We start from the raw sequence: 17214 nt of genomic DNA on the forward strand, positions 1-17214 counted from the left end.
TCTATCGCAGACGCAAGTAAATCACAAAGCTAATGAAGAAACACTGAATAAAACCGTGCATAAGCCGCCGCGTCTATTCGCTGGAATGCACGGTAGCACTTGGCTGCGAACATATTGTACACCGCCGCACATTTCTGGCACCCACCACATAGGACACATTCACGCGGCAGAGACATGCGGTTTTTTCCAGGAATATTCGTGGGCCGCACGATAAATACAGAAGGCATGGACGACAGGAGCGCAATACGCACACATTCACCACACCAACACGAAAGCAATGCGGGTGACACGGGTGTAACCCGCGCCAACCGAGTGCTTAATCCTCGTAGATTTGATGCTTTCCGACTGAATAAGTTACAACGCGCACGGAAACATCGCACACTGGACGTGTACCTCCGAGATCATGTCAACAATTTCTAATGCTACAGTAGAGGGTGACGAAAGCAACAAGTCGTTTAAAACGAAGTGACGGCGCAGGTAGCACGGGTCAATGCACGGGCAGTAGCGCAAGGCGTCGTGGGTGGGCATGGATGGGCTTCAAAACAGCTGAAAGCAGGTGGCAAACTTTCCGGAAGGGAGCAAAGACTTGGCTCGCCAGCCTCGGCCAGGCACGGCGGACCGCACAAGCCAGTGGAGTTCTGGGCTAGGGGCTCCACCCCCTCGCTTTCCACACCGTCTTTTTTTTCTTTTTTACTAAACCTTTTTATACATATTTTTTTATACATATACAATACAGCCTAGAGAAGGCTTCCTAAGAATGGCATACGCGAATCTCGAAGGCCATCTTTTTACTGCCCGCATGCGGCGGAAGCCCCTGGAAATCGAAAATACGTCATAGAATTTCTTTCAGCGCTAAACTATGGCGGATAATATAAACTGTGCGATGGTTGTTTATGTGCTGCAACATTTATATGCAGTTCGGTGCAACAAGGCACAAAGCGAGTGTGTGCTGGTTATTATTTTAGTCATCGCGGAGGCCAACCAAACTCCCAAGTTCACAGGTGGCGCCACCCACCACCCCATTTCAAAGTCGTCGCTCATAGTATCCATCCACCAGTCTTGTTCCCTTGTTTACATGTGCTGTCGGTCGTACGAGTTGCTACGATGTGTTTGTTTGATGGTGTTTTTGCGTTTGGTGTAATGAATTGTAACTTAGTTCGCGTGCACAAAAGTGCCAGAAGATAGCTTGTGTCTCGCTGCAAACTCGCGGTATGCGTGGTGCGCCAGGCAAACGTGGACCAACGATTTTCATGCCATGGAGTGCGTTCCCTTTGTCCGTGGTGGTTGTGGAGAGTCCGGTGGACGCCGCAAAGAAATGATGCGCATTATTAGCGTTCCGCAGGTCGTCCACTACGCAACTGCACGTATGCGGGAATAACTTTGCAGCTCCGGCAACTTGGAGGGCGCTTTTCGACCGCATCGTACCATTTAAAAGGTGAGTACAGGCATGCTGTGCTTGCTTCTCGTGTGTGCCTAGAGTGCCTTGCGGGCGCAAGAAATCGAACTCCCACGACGACATTGACTGTGCCGATGCTTGCTGAGCGTTGGTTGACATAATTTGCTTGCGCAAGTTTATTGGCCTAATGCTAAATTTAAAGTCTTGGTGAGCGCTTCCTTCCGGTGAGAGGGATTAGGTTCGGCAAAAGTCCTCATTTGCGCGAGCTGCCACTTTTCTGCTGAAGTTGGATAATAAAGACTCATCTGCCTCTTTACCTATTCTTACTGCAATGACGTTTCCTCTCTTACTTATGCTTCGAGGTTGTAAATGTCTGTCTACGCGGTTGTTGGTTTGTGAACAGTTATTGGGAAAAAGTATAAACAACATGCAAGTGATCTTTAGCGCGACAGCGACGCGATGTGGATGGCTGTCGCGCTCGCTCGTTCCCTACAAGTCGTACCCCATGCAAGTGATCTTTCGCGCGACAGCGACGCGATGTAGATGGCTGTCGCGCTCGCTCGTTCCCTACAAGTCGTACCCCATGTGAGCGGTCTTGCGCGCGACAGAGACGCGATGTAGATGGCTGTCGCGCTAGCTCGTTCCCTACAAGTCGTACCCCATGCGAGCGGTCTTGCGCGCGACAGAGACGCGATGTAGATGGCTGTCACGCTCGCTCGTTCCCTACAAGTCGTAGCCCATGCGAGCGGTCTTGCGAGCGGTCTTGCGCGCGACAGAGACGCGATGTAGATGGCTGTCGCGCTCGCTCGTTCCCTACAAGTCGTACCCCATGCGAGCGGTCTTGCGCGCGACAGAGACGCGATGTAGATGGCTGTCACGCTCGCTCGTTCCCTACAAGTCGTACCCCATGCGAGCGGTCTTGCGCGCGACAGAGACGCGATGTAGATGGCTGTCGCGCTCGCTCGTTCCCTACAAGTCGTACCCCTTGCGAGCGGTCTTGCGCGCGACAGAGACGCGATGTAGATGGCTGCCGCGCTAGCTCGTTCCCTACAAGTCGTACCCTATGCGAGCGGTCTTGCGCGCGACAGAGACGCGATGTAGATGGCTGTCGCGCTCGCTCGTTCCCTACAAGTCGTACCCCTTGCGAGCGGTCTTGCGCGCGACAGAGACGCGATGTAGATGGCTGCCGCGCTAGCTCGTTCCCTACAAGTCGTACCCTATGCGAGCGACGACATTGAGAGCCGTCTCCCCGGTGTTGCCGGTATGAGGGCAGCAAATACGCGCCAAAAGTGTGCATTATTAATTTAGTTTGCTGTGTTTTACTCAAAGGAGCAGCGTAAAACATTTCTCTAAAGTCTTGCAGTAGGTTCTTAACCTTGCACGTATGAAAATAGTCGTTTGCTTGTTCCGTGCAACAAGCTGTAGTACTCGACTGATGTAGTACATCCAGTTCTGGCTTCGCGCTATTGTCTGTTCGCTCATAGCACTTCTGGGCGACGAGCGACGAATTCTAGATTTCCAGAACCAGGCGACAAAGAACGAGCGATATGTTCGCGCGACGGCCCGTTTTCTCGCTCAAAGCCGTCGCGCGTCGCCGTTGCGCACAAAATCTCCCTCATAGGGTTCGGGCAAAAAAATTTAAGCAATTGCGGCTTGCTACTACTACAGCTTACGTTTTGAGACAAGGTGTTTTGACATAACTAGAGATGACAAGGGAAAGTTGCTTAACCGATAGAAAAAAATCAATTGTTACGTAAACAAACATTTGTTTGTAATGTACTGTAGCTGTAGGTCTTAAAAATTTTATTGTCATGAAGAGGTCCCTATTATCACAACATTCATCAGTAACTTTGACCTTGTGCTTTGTTCCCACCCTGCAGTGGTGCAAACATTGTTTTTGTGACTTTTTCTGTGCTCCTTGCATGTGTTCACAATGACTTCTTTAAAGTGCCACTGCTATAATTTAACACAGAACCTACCTTGCAGTGGCAAGGCCGTGACCAACAACAGTGTCCACGTCAGGGAGGAGCTATGGCTGCAGCAGCACTGTGTGTAATCGGATGGTCTGGTCAGGTATGACTGAAGTGTATGTGTTTGCAAAAGTAGGATCTCGGTATCATTCGTCAATAAGTTTATGGACATATTACTCAGCAGTGCTTACTAAATAGGCTAAATAGCTGCTCAACTTTATTCAACTTGCTGCTTATTTGTGTTTGTATATATTATGCACACATTACCTTGTTCACTTTAAAGCTAGATCTAACATGTCTTGAGGTATATTTTTTCTTGCATCAATCACTTCGCTGCGCGTTACATTTTATTTTGATTAGTACACATTATATCTACCTCTTGTTATTTTGTTTTATTGATTTGAAACTTTCCTGTGTTATACCTTTTATATCCACTTTTTTTTCGTTTAGGCTACACGCTTGTGCAGTTTCTGCACACGTAAGGATTAAAAGTGTAATGGGCCAAATATGTCACAGGTCTAAGTATGCAGCATGCTTACCATTGTTGAACATTGGTATTACAATTATTGTGAGGGTCACTTGCACGAACAAGACTAATTGAAAAAAGTTGGACAAGACAGTGCACTAGACTTCAACTTACAAGCTTTATTCAGAAAACACGCAATGAGGCCCCACCTTATGCTCAAAAATATCTGCAGACAGATGCATAAATAAATGTGCCACATGGGAGGAAACCAAATGCACAACAAAGCCAATACCGCCCACCACAACAAGCCATTACAAAGCATTCAGCAGGTTCTTCTCAAGGTACAACAAACGCTCCTTTATCAGTGAGTTCCAGTGAAGGAGTGCTTACACATTCATCAACAGCCTTTGAAATGCCAAACACCAAATATTTCCTTATCTAACTGCCTGCCAAACCATCTGAACACTTGCTTGTTTTGAAAACACAGGTAGCATTTACGAGCACATCTTCGGCAGTGGTCAGCCAAACGGGCAGTGCCTGCTAGAGCGTTTACAGCGTTCCGGTGCTCCCTAAGCCTCTCATTCAAGAACCTGCCCTTTTCTCCAATACAGCACTTTCTACAGGGAAGTGAAATCCTGTATACCACCCCCACATTGCAGTTAAAAAAGTGGATGACATGCTCCTTAGTACATGTACCCTGATTCCCGGCGTTGCTTACCAACCTGCACATTCTTGCGAGCTCTAGTGGTGCTGAAGAAAACACCTACACTGCACTGGTTTGCCACGTTGTTTAGGTGGTGGGACACCCCATGTACAGATGGCACAGCCACAGGGCGCCCACTGGGACGTGCGTTATTGCACCGAGCAGCTGCCAGATCTGTTTTTACCTCTTTAATGAGGCTCCCACTAATTGACACCGAGGTGTTATCGAGATACCCGGCCCTACATAAATGGCTCGCTTGTTGCTGAGCGCTGCAGGAAACCTGGTGCACAAGATTTAACCAGAACAGCTCTCGGGCAGCTAGGAGCTATGCATCCTCTAACATGGAGTATGCCAAACGGTAGTCGAGCAAGGGCTTCTTTTTCCTAAGAGAGTATATATAATAAAGGAAAGTATGATTTAAAATTATACGAATATCGAATGATTGCAGGCGATCATCTTCTGGCAACTCATGTGTGAACTTGAGTCCTACTGAACACTGTTTGAAAACACCCACAATGTTTTTAACAGCAAAGCCAGCACAACAAGAAAGTCATTGGCACTACCACATTGCCCACTGGATGTGCAGTAACGCATGTCCCAGTGGTAGCCGTGCAGCGCTGCCATACGTACATGGTGTCTCACCGCCTAGAAGAAAGGTGGCGAACAAGTTTGGTGTAGGCATTTTTTCAGCACCGCTAACGCTCACAAGAATATGCAAGTTGGTAAACATTGCCGGGCGTCAAGGTACATGCACTAAGGAGCATGTCACCTGCTTTGTTAACTGAAATGTAGTGGTGGTATACTACATTTCACTTCCCTGTGGAAAGTGGTATATTGAACAAACAGGTGCCTGAATGAGTGGCTTGGGGAGTACCGGAACGCTGTAAATGCTCTCACAGGTGCTGGCTACTTGGCTGATCACTGTTAAAGTACCCATAAATGCTCCCCATGTTTTCATAACACACCAGTGCTCAGTCAGTTTGCCAGGCAGTTATATAGGGAAATGTTTGGGGTGTTTTGCATTTCGAAAGCTGCTGATGAATGCATAAGCACTCCATCACTGGTACCAGCTGATAAATAAGTGTTGTGTCTTCAGAAAAATCTGGTGAATGCTTTGTAATGGCTTCTTGTGGATGCTTATCAGCTTCTATGTGCATTTCGTTATCCCCCTATGTGGCACATTCGTTTATGCATCTGTCTCCACATTAACTGAGCATGCGGTGGCCTGTTTGCGTGTTTCTTCTGAATAAAGCTTGTCAGTTGAAGTCTACCGCTTTGGCTAGTCCGACCTTTATTCCATACACCTTGTTTGTGCTAGTAACTATGTCACAGGAGCTGTGTCAACGCCAACTAGCCCAACCTTCTCCATTAATTTCACAATTATTTCTCAAGTTCCCAGAACAATGGACACGAGCTTGAATTTCTTTAAATGGTACATGAAGGCCAGTATTCACTGTGCTGTAAGTACTACAGCAGTGAGGAGTTTTCTAGTAAGCTTGCTTTCTTTCTCTACATTTTTTTATATTCTTCTTAAGCTATACCCATCCATGCAAGTAGGCATTGTGGCAGAGTCTGTGTCCAGTTGCATCGTTTTCGACTTTGTCTATACTGCATAGACCACATAGTTGGTACATAGTTCAGTCTATTGATGCACTATCATTAAATAAGCATGCAGTTTTGCACATGCAAGATTGCCTGCTCGCTATTGCTAAAGCATTTGCTGGTTATTGCTATGTTGCTCATCAAGTGAACTTGATTTCAACAGCACCACACAGAACATCTGCTTGGCAGTGGTGTAATTTTAGTAGTGATTATCAGCCAACAAGCTCTAAGTCTACAGCTGTCCAGAAATAATTCTATTAGTTTGGGTCTCTCCACATATTTGGTTAGCACAGTGGGCAGTTTTCTATTTATTCTGCTTGGTGCTGTTCAGGTGAGAATATTTTCAACTAGCAAGTACAAAGTGTAATGCTGTCAAACGCCTTTGATTACTGGGCAAATGAACTGAAAGCATTGTACGTAATCCAAAAAGTATTTTTCACAAAATACTAGTGTCATGAACAAGCGTCATATGCACTGCAACTCATGGTTTTATGTTGGTATGCAGGTATTTCAAGTTAAGGGTGCTTGTGCATGTATTTTCCACATATTAGCTAATGCTTTAGCTATATGAAACTGCCTATGTTCTGGCTGCTGAAGTCAAACTTGTGGTTGATGAACCTGCTTGTTTTTGCTGTGCACTTACATTTCTGTTGTTTCTTAAGGGTTTTAGCCATGTGACAACTGATGTATTGCAGCAATGTCAAAGGTAGCTTCCACCCATTATTGCTACAGTGTGCCAACAGACACCTGTCGCCGTATTTCTGCATTTTCTGAGAACCAGCCGTATCCTCTAGGTGAAATTTGTAGTGTCGTTTTGAGTTTGCCAGTGAGTTCATATAACTCTTGAGGACAAAATTTACACAGTGAAGGAAGGGAGACCATACAACATGACCAGTGATGACTGAATATTTTGATAGAAGGAATAAAATTAACACTGAATGTGTGCTTATATTGTGCACAAGTTCCTTCAGAAGGAAAATGTGAGTTGTAATACAAAGGTGAAAAATCACAATAAACAGTATTTACGTAAAAAAAAGGTGAATAGTCAGACTAATTTCTATCCCTTGTCATCTAGAAAGGACGTCTTTTTTCATGCTTTCATAATGGGGGCTTGCTCACACGTCTTGTGGTATGCCTCTTTGATTTCTCTTGTCAATTTTTCACCGTGGGTGGAAATAGATAAACTAATTTAATCTGGCCTCAAGCCCTATCGCGGCAATGCACGGCCAAGTCAGACGAGCATGCCGGTCTTCTCAGTAAAATGTGGTGATTTCTTTGGTACATATTTAGTTCCTGGCCTGTCAGCATCCTAACATTAGAATGCAGTACACTGCCCCTAACACGCACTAGACATATTTCGTGGTATGTTTAACCAAGCGTACCTCGCTTGCCTGCTCGCTTTTCTCAGTTCACTTGTGGATTGTGCTGCATACCTGCCTACTTTATTTTTTCGCTCCAAATATGTGTGCATAGCATTCCACAAGCGCATTGAGAAAGGCATCCAGACAAGGGAGATTTGTATAAATTACCACTAAATGTCTTGTGTCCGTCATTAGTAGTGTAGTCTATGCCTCTGTTCATGTGTATGTTTGGTCAAATGTACAGGGTCGTCAACTCTTGGCACGAACACGACTCAGCCTGACCATGCCCCGCGGAGTGCCAGCGTGCATGGTGCAGGGGGGATGTGGAGCTTCGTGTCATCTGCTAAAGTGCGGGAGCACGCCATGCTTTAGCGGATGACACACGACATGAAGTCCCACCTCTAAGCCCCTGTGCGCCTGCGCCGCTTAGCTCCGTTGCACAGCCATGCCATGCGCGCTGGCAATCCGCGGAGTTCGGCCACTCTGCACCATTTTCGTACTAAGGATGGACGGTCTTGTACATAGGGCAGACTGGCCGGTGTATAAACATGTGCCCAGGAGAGCACCATTATTCACTCAAGGGACAAGCATGCTCATCCCACTTGACAATGCATTGACACGACTGGTGATGTACGCCAGATTTAGATTGTTCATCTCTTTTGTTTACTTAAGGCAACCGATTGATCAACAATATCACTGAGGCATACCATTTAAAAAAGAGGGACATCTGTCAGCCAGTGCTCATTATGATTGCATTACAAAGAGGAATACTCTCTAAATGACACAGAATAGTGATCACTCTGTGCTTATTTGTTCTATTTTTATGCAAGTACTGTTTATCATGATTTTATACATTTGTATTGCAACTTGTGCCCTTTGTTTTAAAAGATCGCTTGTGCAGTGCAAGGGCACACGCAGTATAAATATTATCTTTAATTTTTGCATCAAAATTAATGTTGAATTGGTAGTTTTCGTGTCTTGTTGTCTTCTTTCTGTCCCTTGTGTCACTCAAAAGGTAAACATTAACGTACACCAACTTTCTTAATTACTTGCCCGTCAGTGTTGATAAACATGAAATGTTGTTTTCAGCCAGAATATTCTTACCATTTCTCATTTCCGGTCAGCATAGTGCTAATCCTTTGGCTTTTTATAAAGCGTGCTAATATGTACTTCTGATTAATGCAAAACTTAGTTCTAGTTGGTGGTAGCTGAACTTGGACATCATGACAAGTGCAAGGGCACACACACACACAAAGAGACACAGTCTGAACGGGCGCTAGACATCAACTGAAGGGCTTAATGACAAAAAGCAGCAACGCACATATTGCGCAAAAACCTACAAAAAGATGTAGAAGGTGCAATTGTCCCTAAAGAGAATTCCGCTGCCGCTGTACTAGCGCTGTACTGTTACAACAAACATTTCAAACCTTGTCGCAGTAAAAGGAGCGTGCACACCAAGTTCTGAAGTTTGAAGTTGTGACGGGACTTGGCGCATTCATCGCTGCAGTTTAGTCATGACGAAAATATAACTGCTGAGATCAGTGAGTGGTGCGAGTGGTTTTCAGAGCCCACAAAAGAATTCACTTGTTTTCAACCATGCAAAGGTAATCATACTTTCAAGGCATGTCTCCAGTGTTCTTTAGAACAAGGCCATGTAGTGTGTGATGGTGGTGGATTTTGGAGACTGGCGCGCGTAGGTCTCTAGGTAACATGTGCTGCACTGTTCTCCGTGTGACACTGCAATCTTGGAGGCCTTGACGTCACTCGTTCTTGCACTGTTCTCTGCATGGCGGTGCGCCTATTTGAATCAATTGTTTCGCTTTCTCTGTTAATTTCATTATTGCAAGGTTAGACTGTACGAGATATGAGTGTTTGCTGCCCTTAAAATGGAAAAATTTTATTAGTTTATACCTTTACACAAAAATGAATTTCTTGGTGAGGTTGGGTTTAACCCCAGTTTCTTTTAAAACTTGTTCGAGGGGCAGAAATTGGAAATTATAGAGTTGCATCAGAAATTGACGGACCTAATTAACCTATATCATATTGTTTTATTCAAGTGCGTTTTAGTGTTAAGAATACTGCTCAGGAAAAAAACACTTCATATCTATTGCAGGTACAGATTGGTGTGGGATTTGTGATGCCACTCAACAAGTGGCATTACATATTCAAGTCTGCTTCCGACGGAAAGTGCCCATTAGAGGTGGCATGGCACCTGTGGACACCAGTGCAAGCAGGGGAAAGCAGCCTGACTGGACAGGCCTGCCGAACAATGCGCCGCGCATCTGGGAAGCTTCCGGCAACACCGGAGAAAGTGGCTGCTTTGAAGAGTAAGTCAACAGTCACCTCATTTAAGAAACATAACTGCATATCTGCAAGTTATCTGAATGAGTTAGCATTACATGATGTATACAGAGCGACAAGAAATGCCAAAGCAAGAATGAGGCAAGTGCCTATATATTATATCTTTTTCTTCTGCTGTATATGCACCGTGTCTCGACACACAATTTAAATTTCTCTGTGCGTATGAAAAGCAGCACAAGATAATTTCGGGATATGGGTTTCCGGCGAAAACCGCCAACAAAGCTTCCCCCATAATCAGTTTCAATTAAAAACAATCAAGAAAGTCGGGTGGCTACACGAGCGGTTAATTTTGACAGGACCTTAACAGCTTGCATTCACCTGCTGCTCATTGTCTTAACAGAAGTGAACATTTAAGCACCTCATTGTCTTTGAAATTTCTAATGTAGACTTGGCATGCGTTATTGTAGCTTTTCACGCTTCAGCTTTCATTTCACTTTTTTGAAATAATGCTTCTCAAGAAAATTGGGTTCCGACACAGCTTGGCAAATTGTATGGTCGAAAAGAAGCTTTTTAAACCACTGCCTTCTTAAGTGTTGACTGTGGTCACCTGATGTGCTGCTTTACAATCTGCAGCGTTCACAGCCATGCAATTTCAAAACACTATTCTCATTATTGGGATGTAAAGTTATAAACAGGGATAAAGTGCCTCAGAAAGGGTAGCCAACGTTTCGTTAGGAAGACGTGTCTTCTCAAAGGCTGCCTCGTCATCTTCGGCATGTTAGTTTTAAAGTGTTAGTGGAGTGACGTCACATGCAGTTCTCGGGAGTGGCTGGTTGTAAATGGAGAGACTTGAAGGAGAATGAGCGCAGTCACCTGATGTCTGCAAGCATGATTCCTAAGACATAGGAACAATAGTGGGAGTGGGAAGGCGGGGAGAAAAGGAGAAAAAAAGAGACACCAAGAGGGAAAGAAAGAACAAGAAAAAGAAGGGCAAAGGAAGGTGTTGGGCAAGCAAGAGGTTAGGGAGCATTCAGGGGTGTCTTTGGCAGCATGTTCCTGTGGCTTTAAAGGAGCCGGTGAGGCGGTCAGAGCTCGAGTAACAAAAACAACCCGAAAAGACATTAGTTGAAAGAATGACTTGAGTAGCATAGCAGCAATGCGTCGGATAATTTAGAAGGAGTTAAGATGGCAGCAAGGAGTCCGGAATGCAGTGCATAGGGCAGCTGGAAGGCAGCGGCATGGTCTTTCTAGGGACGTTAGTCCCAGTAGCTCAACGTACGTGTCGTCACAGCGGTACACAGAAGTGGCGATACCCTGTGTGGCTGAGGCACCGAAGAAGGTATCCTGGCGCCTGGGACTTTGGAGTGTGTTGGTGAGGGTGTTTCGAAAAAATATAATAAAGAACAGACAAATATGGGGGTGAACTGAAACTGGAATAACAAATAAGAGGGTGGCATGAGCAAAAGCGGGCGGAAGCAGATGTACATGGGAAAACATATTTATGCGAACATATTCATGGCGATTCTACAGACTTCCTATTGCGCTGCACTGACAGGCCCCACACATACCTACGATACATAGACGACATATTCATAATATGGTGACATGGTCAAGACAGCCTAGATAAATATGTAGGATTTCTAAATTCTTTTCACCCAACAATAAAATTCACATCAAAATCTTCAATGGAGCGCATAAACATTCTGAACACAACAATATACATTGACACTGGGACACTAATGACAATGCTGTATGGAAACCTTTGACAAACAACAGTACCTAGAATATACAAGCCACCATCAAGCTACATTGCAAAGAAGGCATCTTTAAAGGTCAAGCACATGGCTACGTCACGTGTGTTGAAAACCAAGACTACATAGATAGACTTGATCACCTTAAAGAAACCCTATCAAACGGGAACCACCCAAAGAGTGCCCTTCAGAAAGCCTGCACCAATGCAACCAAACCTGACTGAGCCGAGGTGCTCAAGCCTCACCCTAGGATCACAAGAACAGCGCCTCTTCTTACTACTAAATTCTCAAACACACTCCCAAACATGAACATCCTCAATAAATACTACCCAATTCTCGCCAGCAACCAGAAACAAGATTTTTCCCACCCTGCCCAGGGTAGTCTTGAGATGCAACACTATAATATTAAGGATATTCTTGTACGTGCCAAACTAAAAACAACAACGAAGTTGGGAACCAGTCCCTGTGGCTGCACGGGTGCTCTACATGCAAACACATTTAATCTACTACTACAGTAATAAGTACAGCATCCAATTACTCAAACGAGGTAATTTCGAGTTTCATCTGCACATCAAGCAATGTAGTCTACTGTCTAGAATGTGCCACTTGTAGCAAATAATACATAGGTGAGACAGGACAAAAAATTTATAAAAGACTGAACGGTCATCGCGCAGATACAAAACAATTTACCTAAAGCAGTAGCGAGCCACTTCAATGAACATGTCATATGTGACAAAGCAAGGCTCTATAGACTACAAATTTCCGCTCACCTCGCTAGAGGAAATATATGGAATCATACCTCATACACAAGTTTAAATGCCTACATCCAATGGAAATCAATTTAACACATAGCAACTTAGAATCTTTAAAAACTTTAAAGCTGTAACTTAAATCGGAAAGCCTCATGTCATCAACCAAGGCACAAAACACATTGTGCCACCACCTAAACTTAATTCTTAACCTCACCTATTCCACCGTTTCTAATTTTTACCTGCTTACTACTCAATTTATTATATTCTTTCATGTTTTAATGTTTATATCAACTGTATGACCCCTTTTCCCATGTACACCTGCCTCCGCCCGCTTTTGCTCATGTAACCCTCCTATTTGTTATTCCACTTTCAGTTCCCCCCTTTTGTCTGTTTTCTATCATATTTTTTTAACACCCTCACCACCACAATCCAAAATCCCAGATGCCAGGATACCTTTTTCTGCGCATCAGTCACACAGGGTATCACCAGCTCTATATACCACTGTGACGACACCTGCGTTGAGCTACTGAGGCTGACATCCCTAAAACACCATGCTTCTTCCTGCCAGCTACCACATGCATTGCATCCCAGACTCCTTGTCGCCATCTTAATTTCTTCAACATTACCCGACGCGTCGCTGCTACGCTACTCAAGACATTCTTTCAACTGATGTCTTTTGGGGTCTTTTTTGTTACTCGCACACTGACCGCCTGACCAGTTTTAAAACGGCAGAAACATGCCGCCAATGACACTCCTGAATGCTCCCTAATCCCTCACTTCCTTAACACGCTCCCATGCCCGTCTTTTTCTTGTCTTTCTTTTTTTGCCTCTTGGCATGTCTTTGTTTTCTCCTTTTCTTTCGTTTCTTTTCTCGCCGCCTTCCTATCCTCACGGTCTTGTGCCCTCGTCTTAGGAACCATGCTTACAGACGTCAGACGACAGCGCTCATTCTCTTTAAAGTCTCTTCCTTTACAACCAGCTGCCACTGACAACAACTGCACGTGACGTCACCCTACTAGTCCTTTAAAACTAACATGCCAAGGCTGACCAGGCCACTTTTGACGAAGATAGCTCCTATCGAAACGTTGGCCAGCATTTCTGAGGCACCTCATCCGTGTTTATAACCTTCATACCACAGTGTGCTATTTCATCTGTCAGCCGCTTTCTTGATTTTAGATGTTCTGATTATTGAAGTTTGTAAGACATGGCCTATCAGCACTTTCGGCATACTTTCAGTGATCTCATTTTATTTAAGCATAAGAATGAGGAAAGAACTGCTACACAAAGAAAGCACCTCGTACATTATTCGCATGTACGCTCTGATCTGCATAGCTGATCTTGTTCTACGCAAAGCATCCTAAAATTTTCATGCCTCTCTTCGGTGCCAAGAAAAGCAAGGTGCTGGGCATCATGCGGAATTCCAGCGATTTCCGCCAGCCTGGATTAGAAAGGACTGTATAGTGTGGCTGTAACTGGCATTCTTCTGCCAAGATTCAATTGTTTTATGGTTCAAAGTACCAGGTACTCTTGTAGTCGCATCAACACTCTGCCGAAGATTTCATTTCCTACAGAAATATGCTTTTTTTTAAACAGACAAGCATGAAAGATTGCTCTGTATTACGTTAAGAGGCTTCTTTAGGCTTTTTTTACATTGAAGATGTAGGTTAGCTTAGCAAAGTAGCAATATGGAGATTGAAAAGTAGAAAAAAAATGGCAGATCCCATGCCCTGTGAGAATCGATGTACACGAAGCACACATTGTTTGCATTGATTGACAATAATTAACGGTGATGTTAGTAGCAAGTTTGTAATTTTTTCAGCGTTTAGTCCAATACAAAAGTGGCGAGTTGATGTTAAGCTTTACCTTGCATGCGCCACTTCTGTTTGTCTGCATAGTCCGCAGAACACACAGAGAGATGTGTTTGCTTGAGGTGTTGTTGCGAGTCATTGTTCATAATCTCTGAGAGGGAATTGAGCGTTGTCATTGCCTCACATGGCGCAGCGCATCATGGCAGAAATATTAAACTTTAATTGAATTATGAAGCTGTGCATACTTCAGTTAGGTATTGTAATTGTATGTATACATAAGTTCGCAGTCTGCACTACATTTCACTGCATAGCGAAGACGCTCCTGTTCTGTGTGACACTTCTTTCAAGTCTGGGTGTCCTCGACGTCGAGTGCATGCCTTGCTGGCGCGTGTTAATGGGCTCCTTCTACATACATGGCCAACACACTGTTGAGATTCCAGCTCAAAGCGCTCTCTTCAGACTAAGGACGATTCTAATGTTTACACTATCACAGCCCAGCATCTGCATTTTTCTCGCATAGAAATTAAAACCAGCACAGTACGTGCAATACACCCTAACGGTGAAATGCTGGGGCAGCAGTGCCGGTCAGGATGTGCAGAGGTGAGCGCCATCTGGTAATGTTGCAAGAAATCCAACGGCATGCATGACAAGACCATAGCAGCTGCAGCGTCCGTAATGTTGGGAGAAGAGGCAAAAAAAAGCTTCACTTTAAAACATTAGTTGCCATCATTTGCAGCTAAATAAAGCTTGCAAGCCAGCCATTATACAGCTTTTACATGAACTCTTTTATGCCTATATGGCAAATGCTAAAGTTACGACTTCCTCACCAACCGCATGAGCAACAAGTAAAGCTAACAAATGATAGAATGGACAAACCAGACAGCTTGCACCTTGCAGCTCTCCTGCATGCGTTAGAGACAGTGTAGCCAAATTGTGGTTCTCCGAATTTGACAGGAATTTGGGTGGTCGAAGAGCAGACAAATTATGCAAAATCAGAAGCCAAATATCCACCCCATGAGGCTTTGAGTACAGCTCCCATGTGTCTAAATTTTGCAGTTAAGCCAACCTCCAGATGAGAAGAGGTGTGGCTTTGGCAAAAAACATACAAAAATTCCATGTAAATCTGCAAAACAATGTGATGCATGTGTATGCATTCTCACTGCAAATAAACCTGTGCTGGCTTGCGCCCTGGGTAGCATGTTTGTGTGTGACATTTGCTGCATTTTGTTATCTGAAACTTTTTTTGAAGTGATAAGAGCAGATTTTCTTCATTCACTTATTGCTGGAAATCATTGGAAAAACAATTTACTTATATATTTATTGCACTCTCCTTTTAGACTGCCTGGAGAAATACATAAGTGACCATCCAATGATGCCACCTACACCACATCCGGAGAACCACCTTGCTTCCCTGCGAAAGCACCTTTGGAGCTTTCTTTTACACAAGCAGGACGCCAGGGCAAGCGAGTGGAAAAGTAAATACAGTACAAGTCCAGTGATGCTTTTTCAATAAAGTGTGATGATATGCTACGTAGTATGGTGCTTTACAGATTGATTCGTTACGGCATGAAAATAGCCGCATCTTGGCAACATGTATATACAGACTGTACACTTCATAAGACTCAACATCACATATAAAGATAGCCCGTCATGAGCTTCCGTATAGCAATGGCTGCTCCTTCAATGCATCACACAACTTGCCTTTGACGTGCTGCGCCCACGATGATATCCGACCAAGTGCCCACCGTGCCACCCATCACCCACCGTGCCGCCCAGCACCCGCTGTGCCCAGCAACCAGCATGCTGCCCATCACCCACCATGCCACCCGTCACCCACCATGTCACCCAGCACCCACCGTGCCACCCGTCACCCGGCATGCCACCCAGCACCCACCGTGCCACCCGTCACCCGGCATGCCACCCATCACCATAATCCACCATGATGATGGATGATGGATTCCACTATGCCCAGCATCGGGCAAATTTTCAATAGGGAGGCGACATGATAAATCCGACCTCTGATGGTAGTGCCATTTAACGTTTTCGTCAGTCCCATGTAGCAGTTTTATCTTTTGTGCTAGAACCAGTGATGTTTTCTTTACAACAAGCCCTTCGTCACGTCTGTGGTACACAGTTTCTACAGCTTTCTTTTTTTTTCAGAACCACCGATATTTTTTCGCCAACTATTTATTTAGCGTTATAGAAAGCTAGTCATGTAACACCCATTATTTCACGGCAACCTTATTTGCATCCCGGGTCCTAGGATGCCAAAAGGTTATTCCTCTACTTTTTAAAAAAAATTTACAATTAGTGATATCATGTTTAAACCCAATTCCTTGTTCCTGGCGTGTAGCTGTCCGTTTCGTACTAGTCGGCACAGTCGTATATTCCTGCTGTACGGATATCCACCTGGGCGTTTGGCTATTCAATATACAATTTGATATTCAATATTTGCTATTCTTATTCGAAACAGCAGTTATTCAGCTCCTGTGCTATAAAGGTGTGAGTTTTCGCACGAAAGTCTTAAATTTTGTCGGTGAAAGTGAGTACAGCTACTGAATGATCAATATCTTCTGACATGTTCTGATACATATTGCTGACAAATACACCTTAAACACAGCTGACCATGCAGTTAGCAAATTACTAAGAATTGATCAGCATAAACACAAATACTGGACATTTTCTTATGCTGCTGCCAACACCATAGATTTGGCCTCATTGGCTACGCTAACTATTTTAAACATAATGCATGGTGGCTGGGTCCTCATATATGCATACAGAGGACTTCTGCTTGAAGCACATGGAAACAGGTATTGTAAAAAAATACCAATGAGAAAAGTTAGTACAAAACAATATGAAACAAAGAAAAATGCGCAGTATGAACAGTTAGGTACCATACGAAACGCTATATACAAGTATATTTATAGGGAAATACTCCAAACTTGGCCAAGAGGCCACAGCTCGCGCTAGCCTCTAATCGTCGTCGTCGTCTTCACACTGCTCGCCTCTTCGTCATAGCAAATACTGTTCCGTAGCACTACCCCGGCCGCAAAAGCACCGTCCCGGAGCGACTAAAGGCCGCACTCAGAAGCAGTGTAGTAGGC

General features: G+C 44.4%; 1 protein-coding gene and 1 long non-coding RNA gene across 12 annotated transcripts in view; one reads left to right on the plus strand and one right to left on the minus strand.

Annotated features, from left to right (window-relative positions):
• The window catches only part of LOC135916939 (uncharacterized), a 210965-nt gene that overhangs the window by 52418 nt on the left and 141333 nt on the right, over positions 1 to 17214 (minus strand). The window lies entirely within an intron of this gene.
• On the plus strand, positions 1149 to 15644 carry LOC135916945 (uncharacterized). Its single transcript, XR_010569114.2, has 4 exons — positions 1149 to 1435; positions 3383 to 3469; positions 9612 to 9825; positions 15448 to 15644. It is a non-coding gene; the product is annotated as an uncharacterized lncRNA (long non-coding RNA).

This window comes from Dermacentor albipictus, unplaced genomic scaffold (genome assembly GCF_038994185.2).
Source record: "Dermacentor albipictus isolate Rhodes 1998 colony unplaced genomic scaffold, USDA_Dalb.pri_finalv2 scaffold_38, whole genome shotgun sequence".
In the NCBI taxonomy this organism is placed as follows: domain Eukaryota; kingdom Metazoa; phylum Arthropoda; class Arachnida; order Ixodida; family Ixodidae; genus Dermacentor; species Dermacentor albipictus.